The sequence below is a fragment of the Urocitellus parryii genome, chromosome 3, assembly GCF_045843805.1.
Source record: "Urocitellus parryii isolate mUroPar1 chromosome 3, mUroPar1.hap1, whole genome shotgun sequence".
Taxonomy (NCBI): domain Eukaryota; kingdom Metazoa; phylum Chordata; class Mammalia; order Rodentia; family Sciuridae; genus Urocitellus; species Urocitellus parryii.
Genome location: NC_135533.1, coordinates 186,070,390 through 186,093,735, shown reverse-complemented (window position 1 = coordinate 186,093,735; position 23,346 = coordinate 186,070,390). Strand labels below are relative to the sequence as shown.

General features: G+C 34.0%; 1 protein-coding gene across 1 annotated transcript in view; it reads right to left on the bottom strand.

Moving 5' to 3' along the window:
* Positions 1-23,346, bottom strand: part of Zcwpw2 (zinc finger CW-type and PWWP domain containing 2) — a 125,282-nt gene that overhangs the window by 101,404 nt on the left and 532 nt on the right. The window lies entirely within an intron of this gene.

Genomic DNA, 23,346 nt, shown 5'->3' with positions numbered 1-23,346 from the left:
TTGGTAGATTGCATGTTCCTACGAATTATCCATTTCTTCTGCTTTATCTGATTTTCTAGTCATGTAATTATTTGTAATAGTCTTATAACTCTTTATATCTTCATAGTATATGGCTTTCTATACCTAAGCAACTGAATGTTGCATGAGATGACTGGCTTGTTTTCTTAAAAAAAAAACAAAAAAACAAAAAAACATTGACAGCTCTTTTGCCATACAATTCACATCCCATATAACTAATCTAAATGTACAATTCGATAGTTTTTAACATATTCATAGAATTGGTCAATCATTATCACATTCAATTTCAGTATACTTTCTTCATCACTGAGGAAGAGAGACATCTTTAGGAGATATTCCTCTTTTGCTCTCAAACTCCAGCTCAGACAAGTATTCTACTGTCTCTGTACATTTGTCTATTCTAAACATTTAATATAAATGAATTCATGCAATATATGGTCTTTGTAATTGGTTCATTTTGTCACTGGTTTATTTCACTTAGCATAATATTTTTTTAGGTTTATCCACATTGTGGCATGTAATACTTCTTTTCTGAGTGAATGATATTCCATGTATGTATAGGTGTATCTATATCCATACCATCCATACATATATTATATACGATTAATATAATGTAATATATATTATTGTTATATAATATGTAATATACAATATACATGATTAGATATGTACATATACATGTATATATATATATATATCCTCATATACACACACACAAACACATATGCATGTTTATGTAAAATACTCTTATTTTATTTAGTGAATTTCAAGTAAATTTCACTTGAAAGCTACAAATATATATAATAATTATACAGTATTAGATTTTTTATAATTGTTCATTAGGATTCTGCAGATGTTGGTGATCTCTAATAAATTTAGTTTAAGTATTTAAGTAGTAATGCTTTGTGTTACATTGTTACAAATAAAAAAATTGCTCCCTACATTCTTACTAAAATGTTCCACAGAAATATAGGAGAAATTGAACAATAACAACAACAAAAAAAATCCTGCGAGTAAAACACTATTAGGCATTTGAGGATCAATGACCAGAAAATATTTTTTTCTACCATCAACCTATTTATTCATTGTTGAAGATCTAGAAAATAATGTCTCTGTTCTCAGAAAGTCTCAGTCCAATAGTATGAGGCAAGCAATACATTATAATGTGAAGCAAAATGATAATAACTACCAGAAACAATGCCGTTTTTGTTACCATGGCTGTGTAGTATAGTTTAATTTCTGGTATTGTACTGCCTCAGGCTACGCTCTTCTTGCTAAGAATTGTTTTGGCCATTCTGGATCTCTTGTTTTCTAAATGAATTTCATGATTGCTTTTTCTAGTTCTATGAAGAATGTTATTGGGATTTTAATAGGAATTGCATTAAATCTGCATAACACTTTTAGTAGTATGGACATTTTGACAATATTAATTCTGTCTATCTAGGAGCATGGGAGATCTTTTAATCTTCCAAGGTCTTCTTCAATTTCTTCTTTGGTGTTCTGTAGTTTTCATTATAGAGGATTTTCACCTCTTTTTGTTAGATTGATTCCCAGGTTTTTATTTTTTCTTTTAAGGCTATTTTGGATGGGTTAGTTTTCCTAATTTCTCTTTTGGTGGATTCATAACTGGTATAGGAATGTGCTTAATTTATGGATATTGACTTTATATCCTGCTACTTTGCTGAAATCATGTATTCTAGAAGTTTCCTGGTAGAATTTTTTGCTATTTTAAATACAGAATGATGTCATCGGCAAAGAGTGATAGTTTCAGTTCTTCTTTTCTGATTTGTACCCCTTTAATTTCTTTCTTCTGTCTAATTGCTCTGGCTAGAGTTTCAAGGATGAAGGAATAGAAGTGGTGAAAATAAAGTTGACCACATGGATAAGATGGTAAGAAACCATGAACAGAACTTCCAACAATCATGGGATAACATAAAAAGACCAAATTTAAGATTTATTGGGATAGATGAAATCATGGAGACACAAACCAAAGGAATGCACAGTCTTTTCAATGAAATAATATTAGAAAGTTTCCCATACCTAAAGAATGAAATGGAATATCATGTACAAGAGGCTTACAGGAACTCAAATATACAAAATTACAACAGACCCACACCAAAGCACATTATAATGAAAATGACTAACATACAGAATAAGGATAGAACTTTGAAGACCATGAGAGAAAAAATTCAAAACATGTATGGGGAAAACCAATTTGTATCTTGGCTGATTTCTCAACACAGATACTCAAATCTAGGAGGTCCTGGAGCCTGCTCCTTGAGTTCCCGTTGAGTTCTCGAGGGATTCAGAGAGTATTTGGGATGCAGAGTGCGTGTGGAGTTTCCCAGAATGTGCTTGTAGAGTGCCGGTGACAGTTCGGGGAATAAAGAATTGCAGTTTGAATCTACAAGGCTGTGAGTGGCTCGTGATTTTGTGCCCAGCCAGACTGTGACAGCTAGGAGAAAAGTTCACGCATTGAGCTCATTCATGAAAAGAATAGAAAGACAACAAATAAATGACCTAGCATTACATCTCAAAGCCTAAGAAAAAGAACAAATCAACACAAAAAGCAGTGGAAGACAGGAAATAATTAAGATAAGAGCTAAAATCAATGAAACTGAAACAAAAGAATACAAAAAATTGACAAAAAGTTTGTTCTTTGAAAAAATAAATAACTTGATAAACCCTTAGCCATACTAAAAGAAAGAGAGAGAAAACTCACATTACTAAAATTCATGATGAAAAAGGAACTAGCACAAGGGACACTACTGAAATGCAGAAGATATTTAGAAACTATTTTGAAAATTTATACACCAACAAAATCGAAAATCTTGACGACATGAACAAATTTCTAGAGCCCTTTGACCTACACAAACTGAATCAGGAGGACATACACAATTTAAACAGATCAATTTCAAGCAATGAAATTGAAGATTCCATCAACAGCCTAACAACCAAGAAAAGTCTAAGACCAGATAGATTCTCAGCTGAGTTCTAGAAGACCTTCAAAGAAGAATTAATATCGATACTCCTCAAGTTATTCCATGGAACAGAAAAGGAGGGAACCCATCCAAACTCATTGCTAGTGCCACTCTGATACCAAAACCAGACAGACACATCAGGAAAACAAAACTTCAAACCAATATCCCTCATGAACACAATTGTAATAATTCTCAATAAAATTCTGGTAAATTGCATACAAAAACATATTAAAAGGATAATGCACCATGATTAAGTGGGATTCATCCCAGGAATGCAAGGTTGGTTCAACATATGTAAATCAATAAATGTAATTCATCACACCGATAGACATAAAGAGAAGAATCACATGATCATCTCAATAGCTGCAAAAAAAAGAATTTGACAAAATACAGCACTCCTTCATGTCCAAAACACTAGAAAACCTAGGGATAATAGGAACATACCAGAATATGCTAAACCTAAAGCCAACATCATTCTAACTGGAGAAAAATTGAAAGCATTCCTTCCAAAAACTGCAACAAGATAAGGGCAAGTTTATTCAAGAAGACTTTTCAAAGGGGGATGAAAAGAAGGGAGTAGGGTTGAGAACAAAAAACAGTAGAATGAATCACAACTTTCCTATGTTCATATATGAATATAACATCAGTGAAATTCCACATTATGTACAACCACAAGAATGGGAAGTTACACTCCATGTAGGTATGTCAAAATACACTCTACTGTCATGTCTATCTAAAAAGAACAAATAAAATTTTTTTTAAACTTGCCAGAAAAAGAATACTTTTGTTATTGTCCATGAATTTTTCTTAATTTCAGTTATGACCTATTTATTGTTAGTATACAGAAGTACAACTGTATATTGACGGTGTCTCTTGCAACTTTTTTTTTCAAGTAGATAAAATTTTATCTTTTTCTTTTCAACCCACTGATGCCTTTTATTCTTGCCTAATTGCCCAGGCTACACTTACAAGTATAATACTGGAAAGTGGACATTCTTGCTCTCAATTTTAGGAAAAGCACTCTCATTCTTTCACCACCAAATATGATGTTAACTGTAGCACTTTTGTAGTAGATACTCTTGTAGGTTGAAAAAATTTCCCTTCTATTCCTGTTTTTTTCATGTATGTATGATATTATGATTTTGTCAAGGGCTTTTTGGACATCTATCAAAGATTATCATGTGGTGTTAATCTTTTTGTGTATGTGTGCATGTGGATGTGGTACTGTGCTAAGCATGAGTTCCACCATAGAACTACACTCCAACCCTATATAAGTTTTGTTGTTAATGGAAATGGTATACCACATTAATTGATTTTTAAATGTTAATCTAACCTTGAATTTCTGGGATAAATTTCCTTGCTCATAAAGAAACAATCTGTGAGGTGAATAGAAAGCCTACATCTTGGGAGCAAATCTTTACCCCTCACACATTAGATAGAGCACTAATCTCTAGAGTATATAAAGAACTCAAAAAGCTAAGCACCAAGAAAACAAATAACCCAATCAATAAATGGGCCAAGGACCTGAACAAACACTTCTCAGAAGATGATATACAATCAATCAACCAACAAATATATGAAAAAATTGTCAACATCATTAGCAATTAGAGAAATGCAAATCAAAACTACTCTAAGATTTCATCTCACTCCAGTCAGAATGGCAGTTACTATGAAGACAAATAACAATGTTGGTGAGGATGTGAGGAAAAAGGTACACTCATATACTGCTGGTGGGACTGCAAATTGGTGTAGCCAATATGGAAAGCACTGTGGATATTTCTTGGAAAATTGGTAATAAAACCACCATTTGACCCAGCTATCCCTCTCCTCAGTCTATACCCAAAGGACTTAAAAATAGTATACTACAGGGACACAGCCACATCAATGTTTATAGCAGCACAATTCACAATGGCTAAACTGAGGAACCAACCTAGATGCTCTTCAATAGATGAATGGATTAAAAAATGTGGCATATATACACAATAGAATATTACTCAGCAATAAAAGAGAATAAAATCATGGCATTTGCAGGTAAATGGATGGAGTTAGAGAAGATAATGCTAAGTTAGCCAATCCCCAAAAAACAAATACCAAATGTTTTCTTTGAATAAGGAGGCTGATTCTAGTGGGATGGGGAGAGGGAGCATGGGAGGAATACATGAACTCTAGAGAGGGCAGAGGGATTGGAGGCGAAGGGAGGGGGCACAGGGTTATTAATGATGGTAGAATGTGATGATCATTGTTATCCAAAGTACAGGTATGAAGACACGAATTGGTGTGAATATACTTTGTATACAACCAGAGATATGAAAAAATGTGCTTTATATGTGTAATAAGAATTGTAATGCATTCCGCTGTCATATATAAAAAAAACTAATGGGTTAGTCAAAATATATTGATTTTGTATATTCAAATAAGCATATATGAACAAAAGCAATGTTCTAAATGTTTATGAATGCAACTAAATGGTATCAGCTCAGATTCACTTTGTTGAAAGTATCAGATAATCCAAACAAACAGTCTTAAGCCCCCCAAAAGGATTTTAAATTAAAATTTGAAAAAATAGCCTTTGGGAACATGTATTAAAAGTAGGTGGTTATGCTGACTTAAGGCATAGCTAAATTTAAGAACAAATGATTTCAAATGAATTTGTTTTCACTTAGTTTCTCTATGCTGCCTTGGATTCAGTCTTGGTTTTATATAAAGATGGTGGTAACAAGTAAAAGCCTACTATGTAAAAGCTAGTATCTCTTCTCCATATCTAATGTTATCTTCTGGCTCCAAGTTGGCTTTGTATAATCCAATAACAATGTAGTCAATGAATAGTGAGAATTTTGGGGCACAGGTCACAAACCCATACTTGGAGCAAGAGGTAATGACAGCTCAATAGTGGAAGTGGTTTTCCAGAGGAAAAATAGGATGATAACCAAAGAGTATATGTATGCACAATATTTGAAAATATATTTGAAAAGGGGAACATGTTGGCCTATTTAAAGGACAAATACGATATCAGGGTAATAGGACTAAGGAAACATTTCCTACCTTAATGATTTCCTATTTACAGACAATCAGAAAAAAAAATCAGAAACTTCAATTGGGGGTGGGGGGAAGCCAAGACTTGAACAGGTACTTAGCAAAAGAGGAGATATGAATGACAAATAAATATGAAAAGGTTCTCAAATTTAAGGAAATGTAAAGTAATGCTACAAAGATAGCAATATACACTCACCAGCTAAACAAATATTAAAGGTTGACAAAGCCTAGTGCTGACAAGAATTTAAAAAACTTGAATTTCACATACAGCATGTTGAACAGCCAATTACTAAAATATTTGATAAAATTGCTTTTCATGGGCTGGGGTCACAGCATAGTGATAGAGCTCTTGCCTATCATGGTGAGACACTGGGTATGATTCTTAGCATTGCATATAAATAAACAAAGGTACAACTAAAAAATATTTTTTAAAAGTGAAATAGCAATGAAAATGATATAACTTGGATGATTCTCAGAAACAATACATTGAGGGAAAGCAGCCAGATATAAAATACAAAGTGATGAGTTATATAAAGCTTTAAATAACTTTCATATATGATATATGTAAAGATTTTCCATTTATATAGTTTTAAAACATGAGAGACATGTTTTGGATGCAAAAACTCATAACAGCAGTGAGTTATGGGTAAAAAGAATGTAGAAATTGAGAGGGGGCATGAGGTAGTTTCTGTGGGGCTGGCAATGTTCTGGGGTGCTGGAAACTGTGACAGGTAATGAGTAAAGAAAAGAGCTTTCTTTGCCTCACTTTTGTACTTTTTTATATATACAAAACGGTGTAGTTCAACAAAACACATATTTAAAAATAGTTCACCTTATTGTATAGAGGATAAATTTAAGGCAAGATATTATGTTTTAAATGGAAATAGGGTTCTGAAAAAAAGTGGACTGATTCTGTATATATTTTTGAGGTAGAATAGGCAGAATTCTCTGATGTATTATTGCATATAGAGAAAAAAGGAAAGAGAGGCATCAAGGTAAGTTTAACTACTAAATCTCAAGTCCAAATATTCATGTCAAAGATGAGGGCATATATGTTTACAGAAAGATGGAGTGGATAATTGTGTTAGATGATACTTAGGATTTCAGTAATAAGGACAGAAAAGGTTGGAAATGACATTAGAATTCAACAAGGAAAAAACGAATGATCTGACAAGAGCAATGCCAGGTTTATTCTGGGGATGGAATCCTGAATGGAACATGCTATAAAGAGTAATTATAAAGCAAGAAATGGGAAAAAAATTAAATCTGTGAGTAATTGTTTTTCTTTACTTCTGTGAATGGGGATAAAAATGCAAATAAAAGAGCAAGTTGAAAAAGTGTGCAGTCGGAACAACTTATTTATTTATGTTGGGTGGTAGAGAAGAGCCCAGTAATAATAATAAAAAAACCTGACTGAATAATTACAGCCCACAATTGTTGCGTTGCATTTTCCTTCCCTTTGTCTTCCAAAACAGAAAGTTACTTTCTAAAAAACCTTTTGACTTATTACTTGAAGAACAAATGGTCAAATTTTTCTATTTTTTAAGTTTTGCTTCAGGAAAAATCCACTTATGACAAAGTTCATAGCTTGATAACCACTGTATCCCAGGTATCTAGAAAAGTCCTTGCCAGAAAAAGCACTGAATCAATATTTATAACGCATGAAGTAATAGAAAAAAATATAAAATTTAGTGTTATACTGGTCTAGGCAGTGTTGATGTTCAAAATATTTAAAATCAGTGAGGCTGTGCATGTCAAGTGAATATCTTCCCCAGGTCTGGGTTTAAGTCAGGGCTAAAAAGGGGGAAAAAAAACAAGAGAGAGAAATGAATTACAGTAGATGGGGTAGAGAGAGAAGATGGGAGTGGAGGGGAGGGGAGGGGGGATAGTAGAGGATAGGAAAGGCAGCAGAATACATAGCAGTATGTAAAAAAGTAGATGTGTAACCCATGTGATTTTGCAGTATATAGACGGGGTAAAAATGGGAGTTCATAATCCGCTTAAATCAAATGTATGAAATATGATATGTCAAGATCTTTGTAATGTTTTGAACAACTAATAATAAAATAATGTTTTGAACAATGAATAATAAAAAAAAATTTTTTAAAAATTTTTTAAAATAAAATAAAATAAATTCTTGCTTCATTCCCTATGAGACTTTTAAAATGAAGGTAAGTCAGTTAAATTATCTAAAAATCATCTTATCATCTAAACATGCTGATGGTAATAATTCATAGGATTGTATTAATGATGACACAGTATATGAAAAACCCCCATTTCAGTGCTGGCACATTGAAGATATTAAATAATATTTGTTTTTTTTTTCTAGAATGGTTTTAAATGAGTTATATTTGTAGTTAGATAAAAAAAAAAAATTAAACATGTAAAAACCAGTACAGAATGAGAATGCTTTAATTATCTTCTTTTATGATTTTTCTCAAGTGCTCAGCTTAACAAATTATTTATTTTGCTTCTAATCTTTAAAATTAATTTACCCTTAATCTTCTCTATGATGTAAATTTAACAGTCACTGTTCAATCATTTACTTAATTAACAAATTTGTGCATATATGCTAACCTTAGATTATACTTAATGATTCAACAAAAATGTATTAAGAGTCTATGAATATCTGTGCAAAACTGTAATTTATCTTTATAATTCTGGGAATAGATTATGCAGATACTGGGGACACTTCTAGCATAGTTTCAAGATGCATAATAAAAATACTTTTTCTTTTCTTGTTTAATAATAAATATAACTGATGGATTTAATCCAAGTCAGAAATCAAAGTAGACTGAAAGAGAAAACTTAATGGCATACTAAAGGCTAGTATCTTTGCAACAACTATATTACGCTACTTTAAATTATTTTAAGGGTAAAATAAGTAATAAAGTAAAATAATAATAATTTTCTATATTGTGTTCAATATCAACTTCAAATCTCATTAATGAATTTATATGCTTTTGGACTATATTGGATGACTAAAAATACCCCAGTTTATTGAGTATATTCAGACTTAAAGAATAAAATAGATTCAACAATGATAATTAAAATTAAGTTCTTAAGACAGTCTATCAAATAAAATGTGCTCTAAATGAAAAAGAATTGTGTGAGGAGATTGAACAAGAAGAGTATGGGGGCTGTGGCTGTGGCTCAGTGGTAGAGAGCTCACCTGGCAGGCATGAGGCACTGGGTTCAATCCTCAGCACCATGTAAAAATAAAAAATAAAGGTATTGTGTCCATCTACAACTAAAAAATACATATATATATATATATATATATATTTTTTTTTAAATGAGTATGAATTTCAAACCACTTACTTTCCCTTTCATGTACCCATTCTCAATTGACTTTTATCTAAGCCGCATTGTCATAAAATCATACAGTTGATATGGTTAAAGGTAAAATTTAATTCCATTAATACTATGGAAGAATAGTCTTTTAAGTCAACCACTTTCTTCAAGCTGCAAGACACAAAAACAAAGTTTCAATCTAATTAGAAAATTTCAACTTGCCATTCAAAATGATTTATATTGTCATTTATTTTTTCTTATTTTAGAAATGAATATCATAACCCTAATAAGTAATTCGAGTGATGACTCTTTTATGCTTGATTCTAATAAGTATAAAAATGATTGTTTCAAGGATCACTACACAAATAAAGAAATGACTGAAGAGTTTTAAAATGAGAATGTGAAGATGAAAGTACTTTAAAATTGCATAATGCAAAACTGAATGCACACTTCCTCAGTGTATCACATTTCAATTTGTAAACATGACAAGCTGAAAATAATAATAATTCAAAATTCTTCCCTGGAAAGAGACAAACTAAAGTCTCTAAGCCAATCACAAATAAAGCATACACACATACACATACACACACACACACACACACACACACACACCCCAAAGCAAAAAAGATAGATCATCTAGTGATGCCAAGCTGGAAAAATGGCATTATTTTCACTTTGAACTTCATTAACTATTTACATAATTGATAGGTACATAAAAAAATATAATTTCAGCCTGAAAACTGAACCATACCTATGCTTAGAATAGACATTTAATGATAATATAAAAATATCATATTATAAAAGAAAGCGAATAGTCTAGTTCTGTTCATTCCTTTCCATTTAAATTACAATTAAAACATAAAAGAAAAATATACAGACTATAGAGGACAAAAAGTAGCTTAAGAAGTCATCATTGAACAAAGAATTTCAACTACATTCTGAAAGAAACTGGGGGTAGATGTCTGGCCAAATGAAATGGTGCCCAGGAAGCTTCAATACAGAATATACTATAGAGAACTCCACAACAAAAATGGAAAACAATCTTCCTTGAAAAGCATGTGAGGCTCTATAAGGTTTTGAAAAGAAGGTTCTTAAAAAAAAGAGAAAAAAATTAAAGAAGTAGGATGCATTTCATTATATCAATAAAAATCAGGAAGAAAGTGAAACATCATACAATATGATAAAGAAGATATGTTTCTTTTTCAGCAAGAAAAAAATTGAAGACAAAACTTCAGGCAAGACAAAAAGCATAAACATCAAATTTATCATCTGAATATGGACTAAAATGTGACATGATTTCGAGGAGTTATTGGTGTATATGATCTTGATACAAGAATTGTTTTTGAGTCATTGTTTACAAGAATAGATTTTTAAGAAAAATAGTTATCTAAGCAGACCAGCTGGCTTTGTAAGGAACAATACATTTGTGCATCAATGTAAGCTTAAAAAAAGCCCTCAGGTACACAGAAAAAACGTAAATATAAAGATTAAGCTAGGATCCAACATGGCGGCGGGCGCAAAGAGATCAAGTCTCTGACCTCTTCAGCTGCTCGGGCATAGGGAGTCTTAAACCGTCTAAATGCTGTTTGCTCAGGATCACTAGGCAATACTGAGTTGATGTGGATCTGGGGCGAACAGTTTGCACCACTCAGAACACACACTGAGCCCGGAGTGGCTGAATTCAGGCCCCAGTTCGCTGTGACTCAGGGCTAAATCAACTTGTCGGTTACTCCTGAACCTGCGGAGGTTAATACCAACCAAGCCTTCATAGGCAGTGGCCACAGGATTGAGACTGGGCTTGGGAGAGCTGGTCAGGACCCATCCGTTGCATCAGTCACCCGGCAAAGGGAAAGAACTGTGGCCATTCGCATAGGATATCACCATGGCAGAGAACTGACATCACCAGAATGCGGCAGAGGAGATAACTTCATTGAAACCCGCAGCAGCAGGTGTGTAACCCCCTAGCCCTCCCTCTCCACACAGTGGGGAAACCTCAAGGGCCCCTCCCAGCTCTCCCGTGAGCACAATAGTCAGACCATGGGAACCAGGAGCGGCGAGGGACCCACGGCTCGGGATCCCAGCTACCGATCCCACCAGCGCTGACAACTGAGGTCTCTTGCACCAGCTGCCGGGGGCGTGGCTACTGGAGGGCAGGCAAAATACGCAGAGGTTTCTTAGCCCCAAGCTACACAACCTTAGGGTCTGAGGGAATGGCAAGCAGGGAGAGTGTGTCCAGTCCTTCAAGAAAATAGGGCTTCCGGGAGCAGCAGACATGGTGTGTAGCCAGTATTGTGGTGAGTGTCTCCGGTGAGCAGGGCCTGGTTGGAGGAAAAGTGGGGAAGTGACTAGACACAAGAAAAGGCCCTAGGCACTAAGGATTGGAGACAACGTAGTCGGGGAGGAGGAGCGGCTTCACAGTGATTGGTTCCTGTGTATACAGAGGAGAAGCTTGGCCCCGTGGGCACAGCTCCACCTACTGGAAGAGAAATTAATCGAACTCTAAGACTTCAGTTTTTAAATTTTTTTAATGTTTTTTCTTTTTATTTTTTTAATTATTTTATTTTTATAGCTTTTAATTTTTTAATTTTTATTTTTTTAATTATTTTTATAAATTTTTTCATTTTTTATTTTCTATTTTTTTCTTTTGTCTTTTCATTTCTTTTCAATTTCCTTATTCCCCTTTCCTTGAATTCTACCTGTTTACTCTCATTTACTTTAGTGACTTCTTCCCTCCCATTCTAATACCTTTCCTCCCAAGCATCACGATGCTGTTTATGTGTAATTTACTAAATATTTATAGGTAAATGTTCCGAGGCGTTATATAGTGCTGACAAGTCCCTAGCTACCCCCAAATACTGAAGACCATTATCCTGTTAATATCCCTCATCAGTAGAGAAACCTTCCAAGGTTGCCAAGAGATACCAACCTCAATACCATCACATCATTCGACCTTAATATAAGTCCCAAGACTAAACCGCAGACCGCTATATGCCATCAGAATCCGTACACAGTTTAAGAAACAAAGAATCTCTAGTCATAGTCTCCCATCACAAAAGAGAGACCCCAGAGATACACAAAACCAAATAAATTTATAGGAGTAAACAGTAACTCAGCAGTCAAACAGAACAAGAAATAACATGAGCAGCATGAAAAAGCAAGGAAGAAAAGGAGTACAAACAATGCAGGACAGCCTAAATACACAGGAGGACCTAGAGGCATCAGAAAAATGGTCAAATAAAGAACTCAAGGAATACCTTAGACAGATGGAATGGAATCTTAAAGAGGACATGAGACAGCAAATTCAAACAATGAAAGAACACATTGAAAATCAATTACATAAACAGATAAAAGAAGCAAATAAACATCTTTATCAGGAGATAGTGATTATAAAAAAAATCAAACAATAATCCTAGAAATGAAGGAAACTATAAACCAAATTAAAACCTCAAATGAGAGTATCACTAACAGAGTGAAGCAAGTAGAAGCCAGAACATCAGATAATGAAGACAAAATATATCATCTTGAAAAGAGTCTAGTCAACTCAGAAAGGCTGGTAAAAAATCATGAGAAAAACATCCAAGAGATATGGGATAACGCAAAACAAAAACAAATTAAGAGTCATCAGGATAGAGGAAGGTATAAAGGTTCAAACCAAGGGAATGAGAAATCTGTTGAATGAAATAATTATGGAAAACTTTCCAGAGATTAAAAAAGGAAACGGATGTACAAATTGTAGATATATACAGGACACCGAGCATACAAAATCACAGTAGACCAATGCCAAGACACATTGTTATGAAGATATCCAATATACAGAACAAAGAGGAAATATTAAAAGCTACAAGAGAAAGGAAGCAGATTACATTCAGGGGTAAACCAATAAGGTTAACAATGGATTTTTTATCACAGATGCTGAAAGCGAGAAGATCCTGAAACAACGTATTTAAAACACTGAAAGACAATGGATGACAACCAAGAATTTTGTATCCAGCAAAATGAAGCTTCAGGTATGACAACGAAATAAAAATCTTTCATGATAAACAAAAGTTAAAAGAATTTGCAGCCAGAAAACCAGCATTGCAAAGCATCTTGAGCAAAACACTACACGAGGAAGAAATGAAAAACAATAGTGGGAAGTACCTCAGTAATGCAAGAGGGTGGGGGAAAAGCTAATCATGGAGAAACAAACCAAATTAAAAAAAAAAAAAAGATAAATAATCAAACATGGCTGGAAGTACAAACCATATATCAATAGTAACTCTAAACGTTAATGGCTTAAACTCACCAATAAAGTGACATAGGCTGGTAACATGGATTAAAAAAACAAATCCAACAATATGCTGCCTCCAGGAGACACATTTGATTGGAAAAGACATACACAGGCTGAAGGTGAAAGGTTGGGAAAAAACATACCACGCACATGGTCCTCGTAAGCAAGCAGGGGTGGCCATCCTCATATCGAATAAAATCGACTCCAAGACTAAGTTAATCAAAAGGGATAAGAAAGGACATTATATACTGTTAAAAGGAACCATTCACCAACAAGACATAACAATTATCAATATTTATACACCAAATAATGGTGCTGCGACATTCATAAAACAAATTCTCCTCAAGTTCAAGAATCAAATAGACCACAACACAATAATTATGGGTGACTTCAATACACCTCTCTCACCATTGGACAGATCCTCCAAACAAAAGTTGAATAAAGAAACTATAGAACTCAATAACACAATCAATAATCTAGACTTAACTGACATATATAGAATATATCAAATATCATCAAGTGGATATACTTTTTTCTCAGCAGCACATGGATCCTTCTCAAAAATAGACCATATATTATGCGATAGGGCAACCCTCAGTAAATATAAAGGGTTGGAGATAATACCATGCATTTTATCTGATCATAATGGAATGAAACTGGAAATCAATGATAAAAGAAGGAAGGAAAAATCCGACATCACATGGAAAATGAACAATATGTTACTGAATGATCAATGGGTTACAGAAGACATAAAGGAGGAAATCAAAAAATTCTTAGAGATAAATGAAAATACAGACACAACATATCAGAATCTATGGGACACAATGAAAGCAGTTTTAAGAGGGAAATTCATCGCCTGGAGGTCATTCCTCAAAAAAAGAAAAAAACCAACAAATAAATGAGCTCACACTTCATCTCAAAGCCCTAGAAAAGGAAGAGCAAAACAACAGCAAATAAAGGCATGAAATAATTAAAATCAGAGCGGAAATCAACATGCATACACATCAAAGGCATTCTTGTATATCAGTGACAAAACTTCTGAAATGGAAATGAGGAAAAACACCCCATTCACAATATCCTCAAAAAAAAAATAAAATACTTGGGAATCAACCTAACAAAAGAGGTGAAAGATTTATACAATGAAAACTACAGAACCCTAAACAGAGAAATGGAAAATCTTAGAAGATGGAAAAATATACCCTGTTCATGGATAGGCAGAACTAACATCATCAAAATGGCGATATTACCAAAAGTTCTCTACAGGTTTAATGCAATGCCAATCAAACTTCCAATGGCATTTCTTGTAGAAATAGATAAAGGAATCATGAAATTCATATGGAAAAATAAAAGACCCAGAACAGCAAAAGCAACTCTAAGCAGGAAGTGTGAATCAGGCGGTATAGCAAAACCAGATTTCAAACTATACTACAGAGCAATAGTAACAAAAACAGCATGGTACTGGTACCAAAACAGGCAGGTGGACCAATGGTACAGAATAGAGGACACAGAGACCAATCCACAAAGTTACAACTATCTTATATTTGATAAAGGGGCTAAAAGCATGCAATGGAGGAAGGATAGCATCTTCAACAAATGGTGCTGGGAAAACTGGAAATCCATATGTAACAAAATGAAACTGAATCCCCTTCTCTCGCCATGCAAAAAAGTTAACTCAAAATGGATCAAGGAGCTTGATATCAAATCAGAGACTCTGCATCTGATAGAAGAAAAAGTTGGCTCCGATCTACATATTGTGGGGTCGGGCTCCAAATTCCTTAATAGGACACCCATAGCACAAGAGTTAAAAACAAGAATCAACAAATGGGACTTACTTAAACTAAAAAGTTTTTTCTCAGCAAGAGAAACAATAAGAGAGGTAAATAGGGAGCCTACATCCTGGGAACAAATTTTTACTCCTCACACTTCAGATAGAGCCCTAATATCCAGAGTATACAAAGAACTAAAAAAATTAAACAATAAGATAACAAATAACCCAATCAACAAATGGGCCAAGGACCTAAACAGACACTTCTCAGAGGAGGACACACAATCAATCAACAAGTACATGAAAAAATGCTCACCATCTCTAGTAGTCAGAGAAATGCAAATCAAAACCACTCTAAGATACTATCTCACTCCAGTAAGATTGGCAGCCATTATGAAGTTAAACAACAAGTGCTGGCGAGGATGTGGGGAAAACGGTACACTTGTACATTGCTGGTGGGACTGCAAATTGGTGCAGCCAATTTGGAAAGCAGTATGGAGATTCCTTGGAAACCTGGGAATGGAACCACCATTTGACCCAGCTATTCCCCTTCTTGGACTATTCCCTAAAGACCTTAAAAGAGCGTACTATAGGGATACTGCTACATCCATGTTCATAGCAGCTCAATTCACAATAGCTAGACTGTGGAACCAACCTAGATGCCCTTCAATAGATGAATGGATAAAAAAAAAAATGTGGCATTTATACACAATGGAGTACTACTCAGCACTAAAAAATGACAAAATCATGGCATTTGCAGGGAAATGGATGGCACTAGAACAGATTTTGCTAAGGGAAGCTAGCCAATCCCTAAAAATCAAATGCCAAGTGTCATCTTTGATATAAGGAGAGCAACTAAGAACAGAGCAGGGAGGAAGAGCATGAGAAGAAGATCACCATTAAACAGGGATGAGAGGGGGGAGAGAAAGGGAGAGAGAAGCGAAATTGCATGGTAAAGGAAGGAGACCCTCATTGTTATACAAAATTACATATAAGAGGAAGTGAGGGGAAAAGGGAAAAAAACAAGAGAGAGAAATGAATTACAGTAGATGGGGTAGAGAGAGAAGATGGGAGGGGAGGAGAGGGAAGGGGAAGGGAGGGGAGGGGGGATAGTAGAGGATAGGAAAGGCAGCAGAATACAACATACACTATGGCAATATGTAAAAAAGTGGATGTGTAACCGATGTGAATCTGCAATTTGTATACGGGGTAAAAAATGGGAGTTCATAATCCGTGTGAATCAAATGTATGAAATATGATATGTCAAGAGCTTTGTAATGTTTTGAACAACTAATAATAAAAAATAAATAAATGCATATTTCTCTGATGAATAAAAAAAAGATTAAGCTATAATTTCACCATTTATAGTATAGAGTGAATATTGCCCAAAGTTGATAAATTAAAAAGCAGAGTGGGCAGGGTGGTATATGTCTGTAATCCCAGAGGCTTCAGGAGGCTGAGGCAGGAGGATCAAGAGTTCAAAGCCACAGCCTCAGCAAAAGCGAGGCACTAAACAACTCAGTGAGACCCTGTCTCTAAACAAAATACAAAACAGGGCTAGGTTTGTGGCTCAGTGGCCACAAACAAGTAGAGAATAAGGTCATGCATTTAGGTAGCTATATGCAAAACTACAATGCCAGTTTTTTTTTTTAAAATGGTTGCTTTTAAGGCCTAATGTATGCCACAGGGTAAGGAATTGTTGTCTTTAATTAGACTTCCTTTTTTAAAAAAGGGCAATTGAATCATAGCATGTGCAAATTATTACAATACAAAGAAAGTCAAAATTTTTAAATATTTTTAAAAGAAGTTACAGAAAAGATTGTAAAGAATGTATAGACATTAGAAGAATACACTTCAAAATGTAATAGTGTTGTATATATTGTGGTTTTGTCAATAATTTGTTTTATTTTTTTGATGTTAAAGAATTTTGAGTACTAAGCAAGCACTGTATGACTGAGCTACACCCCCAGTCCAAAAATTTATTATTAAGACCTTCATCATATCTTGAGATAACTGGACTATGAAAGTTTCATGATTTGCTTATTTTCCTTTTCTAACAAAACTGGATGTGAAAATTGGTGATCAAAACTTCTAAAAACTCCTGTGTTATAAAGAAATTATTTTGTTTTAGTGTCCAAGAAGCTACTGTAGACTAATTCACTAATACTTGGTTCCATGTTTAAAAAGTTAGTTTAAAACAGGTTTAAAACTGGATAGTTTGAATAATTTTAAGAAGGTCTGAGACTTAGAGGCTATCTTGAGTTTTTTGTTACTTGGCCCTAGGTTCATTACCATAAGTGAATAGCAGCATGGTAAGAGCATGCAAAAGGTAGTTAGAAATGTGGCCTCCTGATTGGTTGATTTCCATTTGAAAAGTACACTCCTAGGCCAGTTATTTTCTATCTCTAAATATTGGGCTATTATTTGCGAGGGGCGATGATTCTAGGCTTAGCAAAGCATCAGAATGTAAAAGCATCAGAACATAGGAAATTAGAAGAACTAATGTGTTCACTCAAGGTATAGAACAAGGACTAAGAATAAGACTAAGCCTGGTACTATTATAAGAAAAAAAAAAAAAGCTAGAGGAATTTATCTTGGTCTCTAGAAAATTCTTCGATAAAATACTTGCCCCAGTCTCTTGCTCACTTTTCTATCTGGTTGTCTTTATGCTTTTAATATTCTAAACTTTATATATCTTGGTTATCAGGTATTTGTTTTTGCTGTTTCTACTTGTTCCCAGTAACTTTTCCCATTTTTTGGATTCCATTTCACTATTTTTATTACTATTTGATGCCTTTTTTTAAAAAAATAACATGAAATCTACCCTCTTAAATTTTTTTAATATAATAGTTATATGTACATCATTAAACAGTAAATCTCTAGAACTTTTTCATCTTCACTTTTATCATCTTTTATGGCTACTGAAATTATATCTTATGAACAGCAACTCTATTTTCAGCAACCCCAATTCAGGCAGCCACCATTCTGCTTTCTACTACTATGAGATTGACTACTTACATATGGTACGTAAGTGAAATAATGCTGTATTCATCTTTCAGTATCTGGCTTATATTATGTAGCCTGGTATTCTCTAGTTTCATCTATGGTGTTGCATGATATGGTTTCATCATTTTTAAGACTGATAATATTCTATTGTACATGTACACCACATTTTATTCATCCATTCATCTGATGATGCCAATTTGTTCACTTTCTTGCCAACATAAATTACTTTTAAGATTTTTTTTGAAAATGTCCATCCTGATAAGGTGTGTGGTGATCTTTGAGCTTCTGAATTCCATTTCCTGGATAATTACTGATGCTATGCTTATTTTCATAGAATTATTGACCATTTCAATGCCTTCTTTAGAGAAATGTAAACTCAAGTCCCTCAGGTTACTTGGTGTTTTGATATTGAGTTGTATGAATTCCTTATATATTTTGTATGTTAACTTCTTATCAGATGCATGTTTTGCATATATTTCCTTCTATTCTATAGGTTGTCTTTTCACTGGGATTGTTTCCTTTGCTAGATGGATACATTTTAGTTTGAAAACAGTCATACTTGTTCACTTTTGCTTTTTTTGGTGTTTTTTTTTTGGGGGGGGTGGGAGGGTTGGCCTGTACATTGGGAGTTATATCCAAGAAATCTTTGCCAAGAACAATGTTACAAAGCCTTTTTTCTGTTTCTGAGTTTTAGTTTTTCATCTTACATTTAACATAGGTTAAGGTGTTAAGCTACTTTGATTTGATTTCTGTTTATAATGCTCCAATTTCCTTCTTTTGCGTGTGAATATTGAATTTTCTGTTGCTGTTTTCCTGTTGTTTATTCCCATATTTCATCTCCCTATTCTTCATATCAAACTTTTGAAGGACCATTACTTTTTCTTCACCAACATATTTCTGCCTGGAAATAACTGCATTTAGATATTGTGCATACAATTATGATATTCATATTTTATTTTAGGAAAAATATTTCAGAAACTAATTCCTGTTAACTAAAAAAGTATTTCAAGTCAAAAAGTTATCAATGAAGCACAGATTATAAGTCCTGTACAAGACTAGGTGCTAGAGGTAAGTATACAGATAACTTTTGTAAATGGAAAAAAATACCATAATAATTCTGCCAACATCCATCTTTTTGAAAAGTACATAAAATCTCTTTTAACATTTAAGAACTTCTCATCCCTTTTCTACTTGAATTTATTTCATCTCAGTTCCCACATAAGCTTATACCAATGTAATACATTTTAGTATTTAAAAATACTTTGATCACCCTATCACATTTCCCTACCAAAAAAGGCCAATTTTCAAATTTCCAAGAACATAGGTTCTAAAAATTCTCTGTAGTATTGTCATTCGATTACTGAACACTATAGATCAAATAGCAAACATATCACAAATTATAATCTTTATAAATATCAAAAGTAAACTTTTACTATAAATACATGTCATAGCAAACTAGATTATGACCCTTCTGCCCCTCATCCCCTCCATTAAGTCACATACCCCAAAGTGAATATTACATATTACTAGAAAGACACATGGTTCAGGCTAATCCATTTTATATTATTCCATTTCAAATATTTGGGAGTGTAAAGGTTTCTGGTTATAGCATTTGTCATTTTTTAAACTCCTATATTATATAGCCAAAATCTCATTGGGGTTTGCCATTAAAAATTAGTTTTAATAATGAGCTGATAGCTCAATTTGGTCCCTCTCACATATTTCTGAAAGAAACTAGTTTTGCAAAAAATAAACTACCCAGTCATTAAGACTTATTCCCTCTGGCTGGCAGCAGCAGAACCAAAGGCAGCAGCAATGGTGATAGCCATTCAGGCAGCATTTTCCAGTAAATGGTTGGAGTTGGAGAATATCATACTAAGTGATAAGCAAATCCCACAAAATCAAAGGCCAAATGTTTTCTCTAATATGCAGATGCTAATTCACAATAAAATGGGGGTGGGGAGGGAGACTAGGGAATAATAGAATTACCTTAGATTAGGTAGAGGGAAGTGATGGGGGGGTATGGGTTTAGGAAAGATAGTAGAATGAAACAGACCTTATAACTGTATGTAAAAATGTGACTACCTAACCAATATGATTCTGTAACATGTACACTCAGAAAAATGAGAAATTATAGCCCATCTATGGACAAAGTGCACAAAAGCATTATACTGTCATGTATAACAATTAAAACAAATAAAAAATGTTACAAAGTTATTCCCTCTCTATACAACACTATCAAGATTTAGATCAGATGAAAGGCATTGCTTTATTGGTATAATGAGAGGAAGCAGAAAGGTGTCTAGCACACTCTGGGGCAGATGAATCTCAGAGACAAAAAAATGGAAGTTAACAACTTACAATCAATGCTGTTAAACCCTCCCCATTAACCTCCTGGAAAGTCTTCTTGTAAGCTAAGGTTACATGAAGGTTAAGGGTAAGATATGTGTGTTGCCCAATTTGAAGGTTGCTGCTTTAAGATACACACACATTTGTATAAACACAATATGATAGTAACTTTAAGTTTACAACCTTTTCTTTCTCTCTCCCTCTCTTTGTGTACATGTGTCCACACACACCGTGTGAGGGGGTGGGCCGGGGGAGCTGGAAGGAAAGACAGAAGATACCAAGTATGCCCAGACACCACATTTTTCATTTTTGGTAGTATTCTTTAATATTCTCTTTACCTTGGCCACTAAAATTCTATCTTAACCTGAATAAATGACACATGGGGAAGAGAGAAGAATGCTTTTAAAATAACATCAATAAAATTATGTTGAAGCTGGTATTAATATGAAGATAGACACTGCTATCACAAGTTATCAGTTCTGGTAGTTTAAATCTGTTCCACCGACATTGAAGAACAATATCTACCATAGAGCATAGTACTCAGAAAAATAATGACCCCCAGAGTGGTATAATTTTAATTTAATTGAATTAATATGCAATTTAAACCACTAGCAGAAATTCACTTCAGATTTTTTTTCTCAAAAATGGCATTCTTACTGTTTCCTATTATAGTATTCTTCATAGCTTATAGACACAACATTCATAATTTTTTTAAAAAAGCTTTTTATATTATTTTTACATATTGCCAAATGAACAATACAATCTGAAGTAACTCTAAAAAATTATTACATTGCCTAAAAATAAGAAAAGCAGGCTGAGCCATAGTCAGAAATTGTGACAGGGCCCATATTCTTTATTGATATTACTGTGAAATCCAAACCTACTCCAGTGAAAAAAGGTACCAAGATAGTCAATATCATACTCCGAACATCTGAACTTTGGTGAGGAGTTGGGGGAAGGTGGGAAAAGGTACAAGAGGCGACCTTCTACAACAAATATATTTTTTTAAAGCAATCAATTGTTTTGAAATTTTTAGATTACACTTGTATCTAGAGGAAATGTAATGATGATGTAAAAATACAAAAAACTGTCCAAATCTAGTCAGAGAGAGAATTTGTTGGAGGATGCAGTTAACAACTCCCTTTTGGGAAAAAATGAGCATTCCTTAGAAACAATGCCTAAGCAATTTCAAAAAAAAAAAAAAAAATCAATGGAATTAAGCCTTAGGAAAACCAGCCACTCACCTAACCAGTTGGCTATCAGTTAAGAAACTATTGACATGCAAATTCTTTTCTATCTGGTATCTAATTTAACAATGATGATTTAACCACTCTGTTTTCCTATGAAATGCTCCTATGAAAACTGTCTTTTAATCAACTTATTGGAGGATTTTTTCTTTGTAGTAAGATTGTAACACAAATACATGATTATAAGTGAACTGTGAGACAAGTTTTTTTCTAATGATTTATTTTATTCACCAAAGTTAATTAAAGCAGAAGATTAGGAGTTGGGGGAAGGTGACCATTTCTGGCTAAATGCAATAAAGATTTGGATTATATTTTGTCATAACCTAGCAGCAACACAATGCCCTCACAGGAAAAACTAACAAGTTTTAACTTGACAAATAGTAAACACAAACATGCACTGCAATCAAGAAAATAATTTCATTAACAAAGTCCAGCTTTTAAATAGTTACATTCAGGAGGTGTATATTAAAAAAAAAAAAAAAATAGACCCTCTCACCAGAATTTAAAATATTGAGCTGTGTCACTTCTCTTTACTTACCGTGAGAGGGGGAAAAAATAATTTCCTTGCTTTTTCAACAACTAATTTTTCTAAATCATGTTTAAAAATAGAAAACATTTCTACATCTTCAAATTAAAAGTTAGATTATCGCTTTATTTGATGACTTCGGGTGTCTCAACTGCTTTTGTTAACATTTATCAAAACCCAACTGGCCAAAACAAAAGTGTTTGATAGTTTGCTTTTTAGTTAAAAAAAAAAAAAAAAATCAGAAAGCGCATCACAGAAACAATCAAAATACGCCGAGGACCGATTCTTGCTTAAAAACACTGCTCTCTTCCACCTTCCATTCCAAGATACTGAGGCGAATGGATCTCCTTCCACATTACATTAATATAAATTCTAAAGTATTTTCTCGACTACCATGTAACAAAGTTGTGGCCTTTATTGGCAACAGCTGAGACTTTTCAATTTAAATTTTAAGACAGGCTTAACAACTATGAAAACGTATCTTCAAATAAATTCTCTTGTATTGAACCCATTCTCTTGAGCTTACAGTTGGGCTAATTTATTACGTGATGCAGAAAGACCTTCTACCAGAACAGTGACCACAGATGAGAGACTCCAGTTGACAAAACTCTACTTGAGAAGGTGGCCAGGGGCGTCTGTGATACTAATTGGCGGTTACCGAGGATAAATTTCCTATAATTACTGTTCATTCGTTTGCCTGCTTAGCCTGAAATGATCTAGAGCTTCGGGGGTTCGTTATGAGAACCCCATAGACTGTGACATCTCAGCTCAAGACTGTCTTCTCTGCTGAAAGAACCCAGGGCGCTGACAGTTCTAGGGGAGCGGCCGAGATCTTGGCGCTCTCTATCCCACCTGCC